The sequence below is a fragment of the Parambassis ranga genome, chromosome 4 (assembly GCF_900634625.1).
Source record: "Parambassis ranga chromosome 4, fParRan2.1, whole genome shotgun sequence".
In the NCBI taxonomy this organism is placed as follows: domain Eukaryota; kingdom Metazoa; phylum Chordata; class Actinopteri; family Ambassidae; genus Parambassis; species Parambassis ranga.
In genome coordinates this window covers 8,705,780-8,711,779 of record NC_041025.1, presented here as the reverse complement: position 1 = coordinate 8,711,779, position 6,000 = coordinate 8,705,780, and positions in this window count along the sequence as shown.

Below are 6,000 nucleotides of genomic sequence, written 5' to 3'. Positions count from 1 at the left end.
GTCAGTACATCCTTTGTAGATCTGGGAGCTTGTTTCCTATCTGCTAACAAGCTGTCAGAGGGTTGATGTGTTGTCTTTATCGCCACCGCTAAAAATAAATAAAAAGCGATAAAAAGTGTCTTCTTTCTTTTCATTAAAAGAGTAATGCACCAACAAGACAAGAGTATTGATCAGAGATCCTTCGTGTTAATAGGTGGATGTAAAATTTCCATCAAATGGTAGAGAAGCATGAATACATTTGGAAAAACTAGATGTTATATCATCTTACAAAGCTGAATATATTCACTATTCTACCAGCAATAGGGTGAGTTGATGTAAATGGAGTGTACAGGGCTGTGTTTTTGCCACAGCAGGACACCAGGAGAGGTCAACCATAGTTTTTAAAGAGCTGTTTTGGGCCCCAATGAGTCACTGAATGCTAACATGTTGGTAGTGTCACAGTCACAGTCACACATAAACTCCCACTAAAGGCACAGATGTGAAGCTCAAGTGGAGCTGAGGCTGACACCCCACTTTGCCACTCACAGCAGCTATGCCCCTAATTATGCTATGTGTCTGTGGGGATTTATCCATTGCTTTTCCATACGAGGAACTGCGATTTTTAGTGCTTAACGTTTTGCAAGCCCTGGAGGTTGCTGGTTGGTTGCCCCAAAAAGAAGCGTTTAGAATGCCATGTCTCAAAACCAAATGCCGAGTCCAAGATAGACTGGTTGCATGTGGTTGGTTCTACACTGACTCACAGGGCACTCTATGTGCTTTAATGTGGCTGAAAACCTCCAATCACATTTGTTTATACTAGCCTATAATAACTTATAATTTTCTATATGGATTTGTATTTGACTGAGGTGGACATAAAGCTGTTTATATACTGTAAGACAAATAATATAGTAAATTTAGTACAGCCATATTCTAAATATTCTGTCATGTAATATCCCAGTCATGTAAAGCTGCAGCATGCTGAGGGGAATATTTAGGCAATTTATGCAGGAAGAGGATATGAACACAATATCAAGAGCCACTGTTACATAACATGACCTCATTTTTGGTGAATGCTGTCTAGACCTGTTGTTTGTGCCAAACGTTTTTCAAGGATAAATACACCAAATTAAGCCTGGTTCCACACGTGTGTGTGTCCTCACCCACATTCAGCTCTCTCATTCATCTTTGACTCAGCTGTCACATACACAGTAAACATACCTCCTCACTTCCTCTTCAGTCCTTCCTTTCACTTTTATTTTATCCTCTACCTCTCCATGCTTCCCTCTGCATTGATGAGACAGCCTTTTGTCCTTCTCACAGAGATGAGAAGAGAAGAGCTCTTTTGGGAAAATTACTCTCTCTCGCACTCTCGGTCTCTCTCCCCCCTCTCATGTGATGAGGCACTCCATCATGGCAGAGCTCAGAGTACAAGACCAGGCCTGATGACAGGCTGGTAATAATCATCAGTTCATTATCTGGATCTTGCTTCACTGCAGTCTTTTCCTCTTTAATCTGTTGTGTCCACATCAGGCAAATATAAGGCTGTGCTGGATTTAAGAACTTCACATTTGTCCACCTGATTTATGATTATGGCCTGCAGTTACAGCGATATGCAACTGATTGTTGCAGGTTAAATAAAGTGGTGCTTAGGTTGTCTATATATTAGCTATTTCTACGATGTGATAATGTAGTAAATTTACCATAGAAGAACTGAACATCAGTGAAGGAGCAGACTTGTCTTAATGCAGGAAGCTCCCTTTATAGGTGATTGGTGATATCCTGACACATCATCTTCTTTTCCTGTGAACCATCATGGTATAAATCCTTCTGTGGTTGTCTGGAGTCCTCACCTTTTCTCAACAAATACAGCCACAACTTTTCCTGTCCTGATGTAGAAAAGTTTCTTTCATTCCTGTTCAGCTGAACTCCTTCATACAGCAGCTGTTCTGCTTATGTCCAACGCCTCTGTGCTCACATAGCTTGAGTCACACTGTGACTAAAGGTCTTTTTTGTCAGATTGTGTGCATAATTACACTTTGAAAAGTTTTAAATGATAGGGTACAGATGCTACACTCTTCTGTTAGTGTACTGCACTAGAGACAAGTTAAAAAAAAGGTCCAGTCACTGCTGCATAGATGCACTTCAAATAGTTTTTATTCTGAGGTAACGTAAAAACTTTTCTGAAAGTACCCCATGCAGAAACATGAAATCGTGGTTCAGGATTATCCTAGTAGCAGTTATGTCAGAAGCTTATGGCCTGAAGAGGGTTTTGCAGGCTGAGGAACAGAAGGTGCTAGCAGCGCTCAATATGTCATTGTCTCTTGTTTGGCTAATTGCAGCATGGTGCCGGTGTCAGCCCTCTAGCAAGCCAACACACAGTCGCAAACATATTCTCATGCAGACAACCAAGCGACACATGCGCACATCAATCACCCATGACTGACCGGCCAATTAAATAAATCCCATGCTAATTTGTATTGGGTTTTATTTTGGTGATAAAATAATTTCTCCACAGATCAACATAGTCATAAAATGTTAATCATCTTCAGAAACATGAGTGCAAGATCATTTTAAGATGCACCTCTTCTTCCCATTCTTATTTCGGTGACTCCTTGGTGAGTCAATCAGTGTGACAAAAGGAGACCCCTCAGTCACAGATGACGTCAAAGTGTTCCTGCACCTAATCTTTGAGGTAATATTGGAAGTTACTTTATTTATTCATCGTGCTATAATCTTTGAATTTGATTGTACTTCTCCATAGTGGATCTAAATGAGCTGCCTGGAACTGTGACTGTGTCCATGCTGGAACCAATTAAATTTACATGAGAACCATCCTTCTTCCCTCTTCCCTCCCCTCGCTTCTGTGTTTTGTGTTTCTCCCACTCCCAGGAAGGTAGGACGTGGACAGTGGCTGGTCTGATTCATTTTGCATTGCCAATTAATTGTAGGTTAAATATATATCAGAGCAGAGCCTTGTTTATGTGCAGTGGGAAATTCAATTACTTCTTCTATTTGAACTGAGGACAGACATCATTTCAGCACAACAGGAGGAGTTATGTATTCCTTTCTTTGTGCTGAGATGGGTGTAGTGGGATAACAAAAGAAGGTTTATTGCCAGAAAAGCACAGGTTTATATTTGAGCATGCTCTTAAAGTAATGAAAAACAGATTCCATGGTTAAAGCTGAGCGTGTGTACATATAAGTGACAAAGGTGGTACAAGAAAAAAGCATCCAGGGCGCTAAAGACATATTACTAACCTATAACCTATTACCAGCTATGTTAAAATAAGCGAATTAGCCGAGATGATGAAGGACTATTAACTTATGCATTATTCTGTCAATGCATAAGTGACACAGGAAAAGCTATCACTCTGTCTTACCCATGTGGATAAGGTTGTGTCATCCTTGTACGCATGTGTGCAAGATCAAGCTACACCTATCAATATTGTGTGTGTGTGCAAAAAGATAATCAGTGAGCATGTGCAAAATTAAGTCCAGAGCCACAACTGCGCAAGTGACCAAGACACTCTGTTAACAGACTGTCAGAAAAATACACAAGGGATAATAGCTGGAGTTCACTCAAGTGTGTTTATTCCTGCAGGAAGGAGCAGTCACATACACAGACAGTTGCCTCTGTAGGAGCGCTCAAGGTCTTTTCAGAGCAACTCCCTTCTTATACCCTCTGTTATCTGACAGACACAACTTCTTAGAATACACACATCTTAGAATAGGCACAAGCATAATCATAAAACAAGATCACAGAACTACTATAGTAATGATTAATAGTGAAAAACAAATTAAGGAAGAATTCTTCCAACACAGACAAAGTGCATGTTTGAGTTGGTTGTGTTGAGGTTGTGCTGTATTAGTCACATATAAACACAACAACCCAGTCTCATCCTGTAATGTTAAATAGTCATTTTAATTAACTGTTTCATGCACAGTGACTTGTGCTGTTTAGTGACAAGTGGCACAAACTAATGCATTTTAATTGGAACTGTGTTTTGTGCCTGCAGCAGGGTTTTCCAGTGAAATATTGATATCATTTAATGTGTTGTTTTGTGCAGACTGACATGAATCATTTTCATGAAAGCTGGCATGACTGTTCTGTTGTGTTTTAATGCCTAACCATGAGTGGAGAACTAAATGAAGTGACAGTCAAAAAGCACTTCACCAAAATAAAGCAACAGTACCATGGAGTGGACATGAGCCAGGACTGGAGGTTGGAACCATCCACAACCACTAATTAATGGCTGATTCATGTGTATAAACAAAAAAATGTGTCAGTTTCATAATACGGACAGTTTGTGATGGTTTGCAGGACACAATAGATTGCATGAGTCTCAACATATATAAGAAACCTTTGTGACTGATTCATTGAGCATGTAGTTAAGCTCCCGTGACCCTGCACTGCAGGACAAAGCAGGTTCAGATGATAGATGTAGTCAAAGCTAAAGCGACTGAGCTATCTTTGTGCTCACACATGTTTTTTTTATCTTACTTTCCTTATGTCTATATTGGCTTTTACATCTGAGAAATTATATAGAAAAATAGCATCTGAAACTGAAACTGAATTCTACAGGGTGTTCAGTTCTGTGGTGGGAGGCCAGACTTTCCTACATGACTTTTACTTACCAAGGGCATTTGAGCTTAACACCCACACATATCAGTCCACTACAGTGGAGAAGGAGCCGCTGGGTTTTATACTGCAGTGCTGAAAGAGAGAGAGAAAGAGAGAGAGAGAGAGATGTAGTTGTAGCTGCATTTTGCCTTTGTTTTTGTTAATATCTTTTGCTTTTCAGACATGGAGGCTTTTATGCTGGCTCTGTGTGCCTATGCACTGCCCTCTATAACCCCGTTTATTTCCCCTCTGAGTGATTTCCGGAAATGTACATTTTCTCTAATTTAGCCACTGCTCCACCAGTTGTTGAAATCGCACATTAGAAGACAGTGTGTGTATGTGTGTGTGTGTGTGTGTGTGTGTGTGTCTTTAAGTTACCATAGCAACAGGGTGAGTCATTCTGCTGCAGTCAGTTTAGTCACACTCACACTGACTGTATGTTTCCCTCTCTTTCGCTTCTTTCCATCTTACTGTCCCTTTGCCTTCCTGCCCTCTGCGAACACACATTCACACACAAACACACACACACACACACACACACATTTCAATCCATCTAAATACTGGGGTTATCACAATTATAAATTTCATATGAACACAAAATAACATGGCTCTTAAATATTCCAAAATACTGTTGAATTCCAAAATGTTAAATGAGGTGTGTATGTGTGAGTGTGTGTGTGAGTGTGTCTGAGTGAGCCTCGTAATAAGGGCGAGCGGAATGTCGCTGCTCTTGCTTTGATTACTTATTTATGGATCGGGCTAATCAGTAAACCCACAGCTGAGAAGCACACTGTGAAGGAGGCGGCTGGTGTGAGGAGACGAGAGGCAAAAAGAGGAAGGGGGCACCTAACACTCATTTTCCTCCAACAACACTTATCTCTGATTAAATGAGCACAATTTGAAGAACATGATTTCCCCCCACTTTTTTATTGCCATTATTGGAAGTTATTTCCTGTCTTCTAGAATAGGACCATGTAAATTTACAGCTGTGTCTCCCCACAGTACACCCCCAGCAATAGAAATGAATCATCAAACGCCTCATTGTTGCAGAGCTTCAATGGAGACAAAAAAGAAAAAAGAAAAGTAAGAACCTTTATAGTTGAAGTGATGCTGTCTGCCTCTGTGTTTGCTGATAACTGTGGTTATCCCAAAAGTGATGATGGTCTTTGATTGTTCTGTATTGTCACAGAAAAAAACACAAATTTACTGAGTGTGACTGGTTAGAGGTTCCTCCCTATATGAGGACCAGACAAATATGTGGAAATATAAATATAAATAAATATAAATATAAATAGTTTTTTTGTTATTCAACATAACCAAGATTATTATAAGTTTAACTTTTTTCCCATTTAAAATAAATAAATAAATATCGAAATCTACATTTCAGTTTTTAGTAAATC